Genomic DNA, 17,447 nt, shown 5'->3' with positions numbered 1-17,447 from the left:
TCCCCTAAAGTTTAGCATACATGAGAGTTGTGTTTGTGTGCGTGATGTTCAGGGTAGTACAGGGTGTAAAAGGCAGGGGTTCCTCATACAATCTGTGCATAAGATGCGAAGGGTATGTTCGAGGAACGTTCTGGAACATTTGTATGCGTCCTTCGTTTGCGGTCGGGGCCGTGTTTGGGTGACCTTTGGGGTCCATGGCTCTAGTTGAAGCGGGGTGCTACTGAAAATAAGAAAAGATATAAATAGCTGTATTAATTACTGTCTTCAATGAAATACCTGACTCATTGGACTGGTCGTTTCGATTCTTTGTTGCTGGAAAATAAGAAAACCATTGTATAATCTCCATTAATTGTAATGATGCGATAAGTATCTTAAAATTCGTTTCTTATAAATTGACCTAAAACCATAATTGTTTTAATTATTCTCTGGGTATCATTGGCTTACTCAATTACTTTGGTGAAAATGGTGTCTTAATGGAATTAATTGTCTGCCAAGAAGAAACAGATCTTTACCTAACAGAGATTTTATCAGGCGATTTTGCTTCTTTGTGGAATATCTACGCACTTAATAACTTAATTGAGCCTTTATTCTTAAAACAATACACAAATTGCAGAAAAAACATAACCCTTCTGTATAATCGGGTAAATATCAAAATAACGGCAACAAACAATAATTCATGAATTATCTGCATTTGTACCTATAACAAATATTGCATTGGTCCAATCCGATATTAAAAAAATACTGATGCAATGCAAACACAGCTTTCCATCGTAATAAATAACAATTATTCTTATAACCCTTTACTATCAGCTCATCTTCACAATTCTATTGTTATCCAATACATGCAAAAGATAAAGAAACCATTACATTTTGACATCTAAGACAAGATGGCTGTCATTTCCCACGCTTACAATGACGTAACTACAGAGGAAAGAAAGATGACCGGAGATGCCATAAGCTCGTGAGGAGGCGCCCGGGTGTCACCATTGTGCGGACAGCCCCGAGGACACGGTGGACCACACAGTCCAGGTGTGCCCCGCATGGGAGGGGCACCGCCGGGTCCTCGTCGAGGCTTTGGGTGGCGGCGACCTCTCGCGTCCGGCCCTGGTTCAGGCCATGGTCCGGGGCGAGAGGGAATGGGATGCCGTCGCCTCCTTCTGCGAAGCGGTCATGCTCGAGAAGGAGGAGGCGGAGCGCCAGAGAGTTCGCACCTCTCATCCCGGCCGCCGCGCTGGACCAGGTAGACACCATGGGCGCCGGGTGTCGCGAGATGACTCCCGGCCACCGTAGGCGTGGGTCTGTGGGCGGTGAGTTCGGGTGGCTCATCGTCCCTCTGTCTTTCTAGACGACAGACCCGTGTCGACGGCGCGCGTTGTTCCACGCGCTCCTCAAAGAGACGTCAGCAACCCCAGCGGGGCCCAGCAGGGCCAAGGCCTGCCGGGGCTGCGGGTTGTTCGAAAGAGATACCGCGGCCCTGGTACATAGAAGGCCTATGACGGAACACGACGATTTTAGTCAGTAAGAGTCTGACACTCCCTCACCGCTGCTAACCCACAGCGGGAGGGGTCATTTGATGATTTTACGTCGCTAAAAAAAAAAAAAAAAAGATGCCATAAGCTGGTCAGGCGCCTTCTTGTAGGTCAAGTATCAAAACAACGATCAGGTACTGTTAAATTAACCAGGTGTTCGGCTTCGTTGAGACATCTGTCAAAGATTCGTCAATTAGGTTAAAGAAGGCATATATGAGGAGTAGCCAGTAATGTTCCTCGTCCCCCGGACACTCGCATTTTGGCGTAGTTACTTTGTTAGGAGATATTCCATCATGACATCTCCGCTCGTCATTTGTTTTCTATGTAAGTAACAAAGTGTACAAGTTAGCCAGCCATAATTATACAGTGGACAGTTTTAAATATAGGATTCATTGTGTTGGACAGTCTTTTGTTTTATTATATCTTAACTGGTCATTATTTATTACCTACATCTGTTATTCCTTTGTAGCTGTGGACTCTAGAAACTGTGTCACCGGCTTTCAGTCATTAATTACAGTTCGGCTTACTTGTAAACAAAATAAACAAATGGGCATTTAGTCCCATGAAGGAAAACCTCAGAAATAATTTCATTATTTTCCTTGACTTTCTGCAGTTTGTGCTGACACTGGTGTACTCCTTATTACCTTACTCCCATAGTTCGATGTAACGGATATCAAAAATACCAAAGTCAGGCACAGGGCTGGCATTTCATGTTCTTCAATGCACTGGTATCACATTCAATTTTATTTTCATACTGCGGGATGCTTTGTGAAAGTTGAGCCCTACCCGGGACATCAACCCGGAACCCCTGCTGGGTGTTCGGGATTGTTTGCAAGAGTTATCACAGCCCTGATACATAAAGGGCTTAAGAAAGAAGACGATGGTTTAAGTCAGTAAGAGTCTGACACTCCCTCACGCTGCACCCACAGCCGGAGCAGTCATTTGATGATCCCCACCAAAAAAGACCCTGTATACTGCAATAACTTAAAGAGGCTGTGAACTAAAAAAATATTTTAGCTTCAAATATATTGTATTTAAGACCTTCCATCCCCTTTCAGTGTTACCCCACCCTAACCCAACGCTAACCGCCTCAGATATGGGAGATTTAGTTAAAATGTTGATCACACTAAGAATAGATGTAATAGTTAAGTTAGAAGGTGAGCTCAGACGTTGGGGCCTGACGCGCATAGTAATGCCTCCCGGGTCTGCCCCTAAAAGGTACATAAAGGAGTTTGTAAACGTTTTGTCTACGAGTTTCGGGTACCCTTTTTAAAATGTCAGTGTGTTTTTGGAGGGAAAATGAAGTAGTTTTAGTCAGTTTTGGGCTATTTTTAATGTGGGTTTTTGCTGTGGTAGGTTTAGCGTGGCATTCCATAGGAGTTTGTATTTTTTTTGTAACAGAACTTGGGGCAATATTATGCATATTTTTCAGGGAATAAACATGTTGTAGACAGAGATATGCCATAAGGTCAAAAATTCCACCAGGTGTGGGAATTCCCGTAATACTAGCGGAGTCCTATGTGACACATCCTAATAACACCATAGTCCTATGTACCTACTTTCTAAGTATATCTCGAACGAACACCTATGACTAAAGAGAATAGAAGGAAACCATCTTGAGGACACCTACACTACACTTTAAAGTTTGAAATTACCAATCGGCCGAGCAAGCGTGGTTATTAACACTCACTGTTCTTTGTATATCCAGAGCCCCGTGCCCTGCAGTGACAATATAAAGACGGATGATGATGATGAACCAAAATTATATTTTCTTTATATTCTATCATTTCCTAGCTAAAGCTAATTTTATCTATGACATCTCCAATTGTTTACAATCACGATTATTATTCTATCAAGTTCCATTTGACCTATCATTTGACCTTCGACGCCCTCAAGGTCAGTCACCCAGCTGGTTCATTTCAACAACTTTAGTCTACACATGACTAGAATTACTAATTGTGAGAATTTCCTCACATTGTCCACTCGAAGTATTGTTTTCTTTTCAAACTGTCAAAAGTATAATAATATTTTTTTGAAGTCTTGAAGTTACCTACATCCGCAATTATGATGACAATTTTTTAAACTAGCAACTATTAAATATGATGCGCTTTAGCAAAACAACGTAATATACAGGGTTATTGGTAAATCACTAACAACCTTGCAGGACTGTATTACTAACGTCATAAACTACAACTTTTGTTCTATGACTTTTTATAAAACATAATACATTTGCCAAAAACAAACCTACAAGATTTCATTGGTCTATCTAACACATTTCAACTCTATTTTGCTATAGTGATAAAATTTGCACGCCCCTACCATTTCTTCATCAACAAAAGGCCCGATCGAGACCAGTCGAGCGATTAGTCGACCTTAGAGTGTGCGGACGAGTCGAGATTATCACTCATTACAATAAATTCGTTTGGTGGATTTGCATAAATGAAGGGTTTGCATTTTTAGAATGAATGCAAGATCATTACCTACCCTACGCCTTCCGCGCACTATTCTCGTATCTAGTCATACTTTTGAATTGGTAAATCGCTACGCTACGATTACCCGCCTTTTTACGAAAAGGTCAAATAAAAAAAAAAACAAAATATCGTCTTCTTCACGTACTGTGTGCCTCGGTGGACGATCACTATCCCTGATGGCATGCCGGAATTGCCCGTAATCTCGTAACCGCTGTGTGGCGGCTAGCATTGTTACTCAGCTAGGTGTAGGGATGTTTGGGAATCGTATGGCGTTTTGGCGACAGGCTTCCGAAACATTGTCTTCACACCTAGCCAGCGTTCGCACCATTTCCGTGTACTCGACATTTGAATATCGATACGCCATACTGTAAAGATAATTACGTTCGCACCATCGAATTTCCCTACAAGGACACGTATGATGCGACGCGGGCGCATAAAAACGACTGACTGCCGCTCGTAAATAGGTCAAACGCTCCCCCCCCACCCGAGCTCCGCTCCCCTCCGCTGTCTTTTGTACTACTGTTTACTGTGCTTCGCATAGACTTCGTAACTTTTAGAGCGTACACTTGAAATATTTTAATTTTTGTGTGAAAATTTTGATGAACTAAAATCTGAGAATTATTAAAAGTCATAGAACAAAAGTTTTAGTTTATGATATTAGTAATATGGTCCTGAGAGGTTGTTAGTGATTTACCTATAACCCTGTATATGCATGTATGTATATGCATAATTGCATAGGACCTGTCTTTTCAACCATTTTTGATACCTGATCTTATAACCTCACCAATGCTTTTTCTATTTTTCCCCACGCTCCTTAATTGTTCTGAACTTTATTAAATACTCTCAGAATCGTTAGTGTAATCTGTGTCGTTATATTGAATGTAAAAAGTATCTATCAAATCCTTCTGACAGCAGCGGAGATTAAAGTGCTCTACAAACAAACTGTTCAGCGTTCATATTAGTATAGTTGCAAAAATAAGCTTAAAAGGTCTACAAACATTGAGAACAAACTAAATGAATTCAGAATCTAGAAAAAGCAATATATTGTATCCCTTTGACGCAAAAACAATTCCATACCGGAGCAATTTCATTTAATCGAGCAAAAAGTTCTGATCACTGAACCAAAGCAAGGCAATCTACTTAGCCTAGTTACAAACTAAAATATAGATCTAGACTGAAACTTTACATGTCTATTGTTTTTGCATGCACATTAACCCATATGGGTCAGTCGCCGATAAGGTTGGCTGCATGCTAATCTACTTTATTTTGCTATACAGCTGAATTATAAGCGTTTTGTCTTAATCGTTTTGCTCACGTGAAGGCTGAAAATGTATTGTTTTAGTAGGTAATACCGATGCAAATGTGCATTAATGAGGAATTTAGCTTTAATGCACTGTTTGCCAAAAAAAAGTTTGATTATTTCGAGTACATTATGTTGAAAATTACTTCATTTTAAGAGTTTATTAGTCATCTAAATTATTGTAACATTTTGACCATCATCATCATCATCTCATCATCATCATCATCTCAGCCATAGGACGTCCACTGCTGAACATAGGCCTCCCCCTTTGATCTCCACAGATACCTGTTGGAAGCGACCTGCATCCAGCGTCTTCCGGCGACCTTTATAAGGTCGTCTGTCCACCTCGTTGGTGGACGTCCTACGCTGCGCTTGCTAGTCCGTGGTCTCCACTCCAGCACTTTTCGGCCCCATCTGCCATCTGCTCTGCGAGCAATATGGCCTGCCCATTGCCACTTCAACTTGCTAATCCGGTGGGCTATATCGGTCACTTTGGTTCGTCTACGGATCTCCTCGTTTCGGATTCGATCACGTAGAGAAACACCGAGCATAGCCCTCTCCATAGCTCGTTGAGCGACTTTGAGCTTTGAGATGAGGCCGATAGTGAGAGACCACGTTTCGGTGCCGTAAGTCATCACTGGTAACACACATTGGTTGAAGACTTTCGTCTTGAGGCACTGAGGTATGTCGGACGAAAAGACATTGCGTAGTTTCCCGAACGCTGCCCAGCCGAGTTGGATTCGGCGGTTGACCTCTTTCTCGAAGTTGGACCTACCTAATTGGACTACTTGTCCTAGGTAGATATATGAGTCAACAACTTCGAGTACCGAGCTTCCAACAGAGACTGGGGTGGGCTGAACATGGACATTTGACATAATTTTCGTCTTGTCCATGTTCATTTTCAGGCCCACCCGTTGTGAAACTCGGTCGAGGCCCTCGAGCATCATACTGAGTTCCTCCATCGACTTTGCCATGACTACGATGTCGTCGGCAAACCGAAGGTGAGTGATGTATTCGCCGTTGATGTTGATGCCAAGTCCTTGCCATTCCAGGAGCTTGAAGGCGTCCATACGACCATAAAAGTTGGAAAAAAAAGTCTAGCTTCTTAAGTACGGACTTAGATATCTATTGAGCTTTAGCTATCACAATATTTCTTAACTAATGTTTACTAAATCTCAAACAATTATCCAGATTTTCCTGCCAGACATGTACCCTACAATACACAGCGAATAATCCGCACAGTCGGCTTCACACAAATTGCGTCCCGCCAATTAGCTAACGCGCCGCCATGACAGTTGCAATGACAGCTGTCAATGTCACACACATTGTTATGTCAGTGCGGTCGGTTTAGCGTCGATAGAAGCCTTGTTAGTGGAGTTTAGAAAGCTTTTTTGCCAATAATTGTGAAAAATAAAGACTGTCTTTATAATATAAGTAGTTAGTGAATTGCTAGTTTTTCTAGTGTTCTTAATTTTATACTACGATAAATGCGAAATTCATTGTACAAACTTTTTGGTCACCCCTCACTTCTTTATTTTAATGTCAAAATAAAAACTTCCTGCCGCGACGGATTTCGCTTTTGTTTTGTTATCTGTCAAATATCGTTGTCGCCCGCGGTAAAAAAAAAAAACCCAAACCCTCTCTCGAATAGCTGTCTAGTGCCCATACCAAGAAGACCCGAGGAATCAAAGGCTTTACCAAAAAAAAGTGGGTAGGAAGCTTCCCGCTAGCTAGCCGGCTTCTAGTCACTCGTCGTTGGCAGATCCTTCCCCGTCCACTTCCCACTTCCCAGGTAAGTTTGCCTATTCCACTCATTCAGAGGATCACGGGGTTTCAAATAAAAATGCAGCAACTTCTTGTGAACCGTTCAGTGAGTGCGTTTGGAACACTCGCGATAAAACGGTTGAACTGATTGAAATCTAGACACACGGCAGTGTGTCCGCCAAGTTCGAGCAAAAAAAGCGACACACCGGCCGTGGGTTATATTACACGAACCATTTCGGGCCAAATTCGACCCCCCTGTAACTCAAAATCTATTTTATTTACGCATATCAAATTTCTAGTATCTGTTGAGACCCCCTCACTTATCTAAAATACAAAATTTCATTAATATACCTATTGTATATTGAGATATTATTATATTGTGTCTTGAGATATTGACGTCAGAAAATCGCTATTTTTACTATACACTCACTGACTGATTCACTTATTCACTGACTCACTCATCAAAAACCTAGACCACTTCCAATGGTCGTATTGACTTGAAATTTGGCATGGAGGTAGGTCTTTATGTCAAGGTAAAGGGAAAAACCTGAAAATGGCCAAGTGTGAGTCGGTTTCAAAATAATGAAGGTGTTTTATACCCGGTGTAAATATATACCCCTAAGGAACTAAAACGAACTAAATTTATCTATATTTATATAATATATCTTCGAATGGTACAAAGGTTTGTATTTAGTCAAAGTAAAGTAAAAATCTGAAAACGGCCAAGTGTGAATCACTTTCGAAAATAACGAATGTGTAACTTTGATCCACGAACATAATATATGATAACATTTCATGTCAGTCAGTTGGTAAATCTAGTTCATTTCTTTGTAAGAAACATAGTGCATATTAAAAAATCTATAGTATAAATGAGACATTTCTTTAACTAACTTCATCAAAAGAAAAAAATAAAATAAAGAAAATCTAACTTCTTTTCAACACAACCTTACAAAAATAAATGAAATCCCACCCAAAACAAAAATGTGAAAGACTGCCAAGTTCGATAATATGGGAATGCTTCGCCTATAAAAGAAGTGAGATCTGAATAAGTACCAATTTCCATACACATACCTCAGTTAAAAATAGTTACTTTTTAATGATGATTACTTGGCAAGTTTTAATAGAAAATTAAATACTTGATTCATTGCGTTTAGTAGGTTTATAACAAGGTGTATGAAAACTTGCCAAGTAACATCATTAAAAAGTAACTATTTTTAACTGAGGTATGTGTATGGAACTTGGTACTTATTCAGATCTCACTTCTTTTATAGGCGAAGCATTCCCATATTATCGAACTTGGCAGTCTTTCACTTTTTGTTTTGGGTGTACAATTTTAATGAAGGCTACTTTGATGGTACAGAAAGATGTAGAAAGTTCCCTTGAGATGCGCATTGAGACACGAGAAGTGTTACCTATTTAAAACCTACTAACTACGTTAAGATCTTTTCTTGAAAGACAAGACAACAGACATACGGATCTAACAATTATAAAAATAATAAACTATGAATGAATTCGTAACGGATTCTCATCCCAAACAGCTGTTCACCGTGAAATTTTTAATTCCTTACAATTTTTGCAAACAATTTCGGTTCAATAAACGTTCATACATACATTTCTTCAATATTACGTAATAGAATACTTTCTCTTGTTTGGTACATGTGTTGGTTATAGATTCGCTTTGATACAAGAGTTAGGAATTAGTATGGATAGCGTGATGAAACAAAAGACGTGAGGAAATATCTAGACTTTCTGTTATAAATACGTAGACGTAGATATGTGAGGTCTAGGCTTTTATATACATGAGGTATTATTCTTATGAGAAATTCAGGAAATGAAAGTATTGAACTTTATTTTCGATTCATTTACTTTGCTTATTAAGTCTCTTATCTTACTGAAAGTTAAACGGTAGGATCAGTTGGTAAATAGGTACCTAAATATTATATTTGAAATAGGTAGGCTTTAAATAACAACTTTATTAGCTACCTACTATGAATATTAAGTATTCTTTGTACCTATATCTAAATGTCATTTACCGTTTTTAGAATAAAAAATATTCACACAGTCGTAATAACGCTCAATTCACAAATGTATTGTGTGTCACAAAAAATATAATTTGCAGTTATAAATACATTATAATACACTTATATACAGCTATGTAATGAATAACTCTACAAAGACATACAAAAACTACTTTAGTTCGCAAATGGCTCATTTTCTTGTAAAAAACTGTAATGGTGGACAATATTTTTGCGACTAGAAAAAAACTTCAGTTCCTAGGTATATTTAAAAATTGTATATACTTAAATACATAGTTAATTGTATGTTTGACAAATCTATCAATGATAACTAAAAATTTTTTTGTTTCGTTCCCCGAAAATAAACAAGTGACATCAAATTCCCAATTTCACGAAATAATTAAGTTTCAAGACCCATTTAATACAATTAACATTTCAGGCCAAGGAAAGTGGGACAACATGAATATTTGTCCTAAAATAGACCAGCAGTTAAAACAAAGCTTGGAAAACATTTTCACTTAGAAATAAGAAAGAAAATACAGAAAAATCTTTCATTTTCAGCGGCATTTCAAAACCAGTAAATATTCAACCGCATTTACCCTTCACAAAAAGTAACAATGAACATTTAGAACAAAGAATAATAAAGCATCGACATTTTGAATTCAAATCCAATAGCGGTGCAGTGTCGACGCAAAATCGCACGGCTTTAAGATTAATCTCAGCTGAACCTGCGACATGCGACCAAAAAGTCGCATTGGACGCAGCGTGGCCCTATACAAGAGATTGGTTGGTACGCTTTGTGCACGCTTCTGCCAACACATTATACAGCTAACAAAGTCAAACTCATTGAGTTATCAACCTTATGAGATGGACAATAGAGGCTGGTGTTAATTTTTGTTACTGTAGAATAGCTTTGTGAAAATTTAAACGAATGAAAAATGCTAGTATATTTTGAGTGCGTCAGTCGTTTTCGCGCTGGCCAGCATTCCGAAAGATTAGATTCTTTTTGTGATACATTGTCGTTCGGAAACCGAAATATTTGAGCATTTCCCTCCGAATTGGGAGTGCGACTGTATTTTTGAACGTCATTTTGTCAAGCGTTGTTTGTTTTGTGTTTTCAATCAAATATTTTTCATCGGCAGTCGGGAGTTACGATTGGAAAGCGGGAACGCGAACGAACGTCAGTTTATTTTGTTTTTGTTAGAAGTTTCAGATTTCTATTTGACGGCTGTTTATTTTTCGGGATATATTTTTGGACGGAACTTGGCGTATATTTTTAAGTTAGGTATTAGTGTTTTGTTAGTACTAGAAAATAACTCAGATGACAAAATCACATCAATTGACACATTTCCTTTTTGGGGTTAAAACAAATTGCATTATTATCAAAAGTTTTTCTCATCTTAAGTTACAACTATATTGTCTAACTAGAACATACAATTAGCCATATTTTGGAATCAAACCTAATTTCGTAAGAACGCTAGCAAACCCGCAGAAAAAAAAAACCTATCTAGGTAATATAATTTATATAGTGAATGAGTATTTATGCTGGATTTATAAAAGTCCTTTGTTCCAATCAGTGCATTGTACTCATAATTGGTGCAAAATAATAATTGTTTGTTTGTTTACCCGAGCTCTCATTAGCAGCCATACTATAGGGTAATAAACATACTCCTTTCTATGAAAAACAAATAGATTTTTATGCAATTATTTAATAAGCAGGTTAAGCAAATTATAGAAGGTAAAGTAGGGTTAGCTGCAAAACAAACATAATAAGTAAGCTCTACAAAGTGACTTGTAAAACCCAACTACAGAATCGATTCGAAAAAACTTTTTTAGTGTTAGATAACCCATTTATCAGGTCACTTTTTACCCAGGTGCGCCGAGTTGTTCACGTGGGAAATGGATGAACCCGCATATGGAAGAAAGTCATAAATACTAATAATTTTAAACCCTACTCCCCCAAACATTCATCATTTAATTATTAAAATCCAAACGTTTTCAAATGAGTGTATAAAGAAGGTTTTAAGCCTGAAAATTAACATCAACCTCGGCTGACCTTTGAGGTACCCAGTGTACGTACTTATCCCTAATTATTTTTTGTGTTAAAGTCTGAAAACGATGGTAATTACGAGTTACAAATTGGCTATTAATTACTGCTGGTATTTTATTACCTTTTGAATATTTTTTTTTGGTCAAATAAACCTTAGATAAGCGAAGTATTTGATTGGATGATGGGTCACGGGTTCAATTCCCACAAATGACAACTTCAATTATGTCTAAATGTTTATGTAATACGCAACAATATATTCAGGAGAAATCGATACATCTAACACTAGTCTATAAATAAATAAATACTAATATACTACAAGCGCGGATCCAGCCCTCAAAAAAGGTTGTGGTCACAGCTACTAGAAAATCGGCTAAGTACGAGTCGGAGCATGAACATGCTCATTAACAATCATGCAAGTCGTTTATGAACTTTTGAATTAAACTATTTTCTTTTTTCTGAGCATCAGGACTTTGGCATTAGGAAAGAAAATAAACTTAGGAGGAAGTCGGACCCGATTTAAAAAAAAAATAGTCAGTGTCGATCCGATATTTCAATATTTCAATCAATACCTTATATTGTTTTCTTTTTTTCTAGTAGCCAGTAAGCCAATGTATGGGTTTGACGCATTTGGTACACTTCTCAACTTTTACCTTATGTATGACTCATTTATTTTTTTTAGGAATATATCTCAACGCATATTATGCTCACTATCAGTTCCGTCTTTAGCTTATGTACTGGGTGCCATCATTGCTAAAGCACCCCTATGTATGGAAAGATTGTGGTTATTTTTTTTTCGCGAGCGTAGCAAGCCGGAAGATTTTTAGATTTTGTTGTAGTTACCAAGTTATAAAACCAAAAGCGAAGACGCAGAACATAACCATATAAAGTTGCTCGAGCGAAGCGAGCGCGAAATTTTTGAGTTTTGTGCCACAAATTACCTAAAGAAATTATAAAAAAAGTACTGTGAAATTAAGAAGCTGTGAGCGTAGCGAGCACAAAATTTTGGAGTCTTGGAACACGAAATCACCCAAACAAGTAAAAAAAAGCCAGTGCTAAGTGAAAAGACCGCGAGCGTAGCGAGCGCGAAATTTGTTGAGTTTTGGAACAAAACAGTACCTAAACAACAAAAAAAAATGTAAAATAGTGCCTATTGTAAATAATAACAATTTTATTGTAATAGACAGCTGTGTTGCTGGAAAGTTTGTTCTTCACCGCTTCTTCTTAACCAGAAAGTGGAGAAAGAGGGCGTTATGGGGGTGCTATCCTTTTCTACTTTCAATTTTAACTTAAACTAATCGAACGTTTTCGACATTGGACTCAAGTCACCGCAAAGTGAAGAAGCCGCGAATTTTTTTGAGTTTTGGGTTACAAAAGTACCTCAAAAACTAAAGCTGTTAGAAAAAAATATGGTGACCTCGAATTAGTAAACAACAGTCATAAAATTATCTAAATGCAACAAAAAAAAGTCTTATTTTATCCCTTGTGTTATCATCAGCCTATCGATTTCAAAAGACCGTAAAAGTGTGAGGTCACAAGTCTATTAAGGTTGTGGGCATGCCCATCGTGCCCACAACGGTGGATCCGCCCTTGATATACTAAATAGGAAACATTTTTTGTCCGTTTGTACTCTAAAGGCTCCAAAACTACTGAACCGGTATGAAAAATTATTTCACTGTTGGATAGCTACATTCTTCCCTGGTAACATAGGCTATATTTTACAGTAGTTCCCATGGGACGCTGGTGAAACCGAGGGCAAACAGCTACCTTATAATATTTAAAGTTTATTAAAAAAGAAATTTCACGTTTTTATAAACATTGAAAGCAGGTTATAACCTTAAGTTATCTCCTCGGATAACAAGGCAATCTCTTTTACTACTGAATCTAGAAGAAAAACAACAAGATAAATGGAAATAAAGCAAGGAACGTGATCGCACAACTTCATTACTTCTTTTCTTTGTTAGAAAACATAGATTGTGAATAAATGGAGTGCTAACTTCATGATGATACTTCGATGCTAAAGATGCTAAACCACTCCAGAGGTTTCGGTTTCAGGCGCGTCCTATGGGGATAACTTCGGGGTAAAAGTAGATTGTAAACTTCCTCTAAAAGTAAGCTATTTAATCCGAAATCAGACCATTAATATCTGAAATTACACTTTACAATCTCATACACCCACAGACGTTTATGGGTGGGTCATCTTATTCTGAGAATTATTTTAGACATACATACTAGTTTAAAATGCACGCAGGGTAAGTACTGTTTTAAAATACTGGCTTCTAAAATCCTCAAAAACAGAAACAAATAACTCTCTTGACAGCGATTATGTACTAAATACAGTTAATAAGGCAGATAGGCAGAACTAGACAGATATTTACACTAAGATTGTGTAACTAGAGAAAATTAGACCTACTCCTCCACTCCTATGTCTTATCTTATAATCTCAATATATCACAAGTAATAAACAACAGTAACTAGTCACAGAAATAAAATTAACTTTTCCAGCATTTGACCGAAAAAGATAACCTAACATAATAACTTTTATGAAAGGACTCAATCGCTAAATTCGTCACCCATTGCTTCATTTGTAAGAAGCTACTTTAACAAGCGTTGAACAAAACAGGCAATGTATACAGAATATGGTGAAGTGTAGTTGAGAAATGTTAGACTAAGATAGAAGATGTCAGACTAAGCAGAAAACCGCTTCTGACGTATTACAATTTATCGTTTGTGTAAGGACGGTTTACATGGGTCTAGGGAGATTTTCTTGAATTATTTTTGGTCTGTGGTTTTAGACAAAAACTGGATTTTGGATTCAGACTTCAGGCGTAAGACTGAATCAAAATAAAAAGGCTTAGGTTGTAGAAAAGGGTCGAAATTACTCTTACTACAGCTTTTTCCCATGGTTTCTAATAGTTAAAATAATTATTCAAATCGGTTCAGTAGTTTCCGAGCCTTTAAAAACTTTTTCATCTTTATTTATATCAGTATTGAAAACCATAGATGATTATTTTAGATCCGCATTTCCACAATAATCATGAATAGTTTTTACAAACCAGTTATTAAGACAAAGTATGAATGTTTCTAGAATGACGTAAGTTCACGAAATCATTGTATGACGCCATCGGCTAATAGATTATGTGTTAATATAGAATGTACTTCATTAGGCTGTCAATGGGTTTTGGGTGAATAAAAACATAACAGTACAGTAGTAGAGGCGGTTTTTATAATCAATACTACTGAAGAACTTTTTGTTTGAGCGAGCAAATAAGATGTGAAGACAGAAAGTCTGACAACCTGTCTTTCCAAGGGTATCTGGTTGCCCGAGTTGAGGTGGTCAGATAGGCAGTCGTCCCTTATAAAAGACTGGTACTTGCAGCTGAGTACCAGTCTGATTAGACTGAAAGCCGACCCCGATATAATTGGGAAAGGGCTGATGATGATGTTAGACACTTAGACAGCTCATATATCGAGGGAGGCTAAAGGCACGTAATAAATAATAAAATAATTGTTGAATAATTATCTAATTAGTATAGAAAAGGTTATACATCTGACTAATGAGCATACCTTCACATAATAACCTCTATGTATATGGAAGCACAATAATATGGCGCTTATGATCCTTATAGGACTAGATGCTTGATAATATCACATAACGAACAACGTTAAGAAGGTTAATTAATTACAAAGACGACTTATAAAGTACCTACAAAATTAGGTTACTATCATTAGATATGTAGATATGTTACTGAACTGATGTCGGTAAAACTTAGGTTTTACTGGAAAATCTTAGGATTTACCATAGTTCGGGTTTTTACAGTAACAGATATATCTATTTATAAGCTCGAAGAATGGTATTTTTAATTCATCACTAAATTCATAATTCATCAAGATCATTCATAGATAGATGGTAAAAGTTGTTTCGATTATCAAGTCTCTGACAGCCAAATTCATGTAGGTACTCCATTAAAACTGTATGTACAGAGATTATATTTTACAGCCATAGGTTAAATGATGGACACAGTTGATATTTTTTTTTACATTTTCTGATTAAGTATATTTCCAATATGAACCTGTTTTATAGAACTCTAAACAGGTCTTCTGTAGTGTTCTGTCATTATGTCAAGTATTGTCATTGTGGACTATGAGTCACGGAATGCATGAGCTATGCAACGCATCGATTCCATACTTTAATGCTAATCCTGCGGCCCTGCGCCGGCGCACATTGTATACGTCATAATTGTAAGAAATATTTCTCACGTGTGTCTTTTATAAGCGGAAGAATGATAATTGATTCAAATTCATATTTTAACTGTCATTTTTTACCTTGTATGGTCTTTGCTGTTGGTATTTTATTTATATTTAAATTGTTAACGCCGTTAATTATACATCTACACTTAGAAAATATGAAATAAGCCACCTGAAGTAGTACTAATTCAATGTAAAATAATGCATCGATATCAGTCTACTTATTGTGTACATTTTAACACACATATATGTATACAAATACAAATCACCTCTGTCCTTATATACTCACTAGATTTCACCCGTGACTTCGTCTGCATTCAAACTTGAAAAGGACTTTCCTAATTCTGTCTTCAGCATAATCGAACAATATTATCTTAAGATATCCTGGAGACAAAGATAGGAATAAATTCCTCGTCTTAATCAGTCCAGGTTTTTCCTCCTAAAATCGGAACAAGGCTAGTTTTCATATTCCAGGCTTGGTTCCATATAAACCAACCCCACTGTTGACGTATCACCCACAATCATGGGAGTGAGACTACCATTGAACACAAATTGAATGGAACTTCAACCAATACAAGTTGCTACCCAAATAATATGAGTAGCCATTGTCAGCCTAATAATATAATGTTGTTTGCCAACTTATAATAATATCCGAGATATATACGAGAGGAGAATTTCCAAGGATATATTGTCAATCAATATGAAAGTCCTTCGAGTAGTATATTGGATACGTATGACAAAGAAAACTTAGGGAAAAGTTGGTCCTACTTAATAATATAAACGTAACGTTACATACGTATTGTTAGTTATGTGTCGTTACTAATATTGTAAATGTGAAAGTCAGTCTATTTATTACACTGAGTTGCGGATTACGATAAAGCGTCCATCCATTGTAGTTTGAATTTTGACATTTGCTTCATTTAAATTATGTCACAATCTCTAACCGAAAAACGTCGGATAAATTGTTATATATATTTTTTAAATATGCTCGAGAAGTGTTAAAATAATGACCAGTTTCAAATGTAATATTTTCCTTCCTCCCTACATTTCACTTAAACACCAAAACATCTTCAAAAACAAAGTGTAATTCCGCCATTTTGCAAGCAGCCATCTTGACGAGAATTGGCGCGAAACGACCATAGACAGAATTCGTCCCCTTTTATCGTTCTATTAGGATTTTGTCGACGATATTTTATTACGAGTGTTATGTCAACTGACGCACAATCTTTGAGATTGCAAGCCTTAAATTTTTAAAGGCAAAGATCCTTCCTTATTCTTTGTGACATTCTAGTTTATCTTTTACGAGGATAATGAAAATGGCGCGAGTGCGCTGTATAATGATTGTTTATTGATTTCTCTGCGGGCACTTCGTGGCTTTTTTTGATGAATGTTTAATGAAAAGTATTGTTCCTACAACGCTCTGTGAGGGGAAGAATGATTTCCATTTCGGCCATTCATTGAAAGGTGGAATCGACCTCATTTCCAAATGTTAAAAGCAAAATTAAAGCTGGGAAAATAACTCTCGGTCCGGAACACAAATAACTTAATATTTCAACGAAATGGTGCCAAAGACATATTTTTCATGTAAAAGTTAACAACTACAAAGTGCGCGATAAGGGGAAAAAACGTGATTAATTAAAAAGTTGAACATAATCAGCGAACGCAGAACTAATTTAAGAGATAAACACCAGCAATAAAAGTGACAAACAGTTCTAGGCTACACCCACTGCCAACAAATGTACTTTACAGGGAAGACAGAAGGCTTACTCGCATTTTCTAGCCGTATGTAGCAGTATTAAAGAGGTTGGTGCAAGTGTGTGGTGCTTGTGGCTAAGTAACAGCCACGCAAGTTGGTCGCTCACAAGGTTAATAAGCAATGCTTGACGCTAACAGTGCGTTGGTCATCCACCTATGTTATAATGAGTTCCTCTGTTTGAGAAGGCACATTTAATCAGAGGGTTCCGGTTTTAATTTGAATATCCTTTGTAGTTACCTATCACGGGTAGTCTGAAGCTAGAAATTCTGACAACCAGTCTTAACATGGGGTATCGGATTGGGCCCCATGACAGATTC

The sequence above is a fragment of the Helicoverpa armigera genome, chromosome 28, assembly GCF_030705265.1.
Source record: "Helicoverpa armigera isolate CAAS_96S chromosome 28, ASM3070526v1, whole genome shotgun sequence".
Taxonomy (NCBI): domain Eukaryota; kingdom Metazoa; phylum Arthropoda; class Insecta; order Lepidoptera; family Noctuidae; genus Helicoverpa; species Helicoverpa armigera.
The sequence above is the reverse complement of the archived record's forward strand: the minus strand, read 5'-3'. Positions refer to the sequence as shown.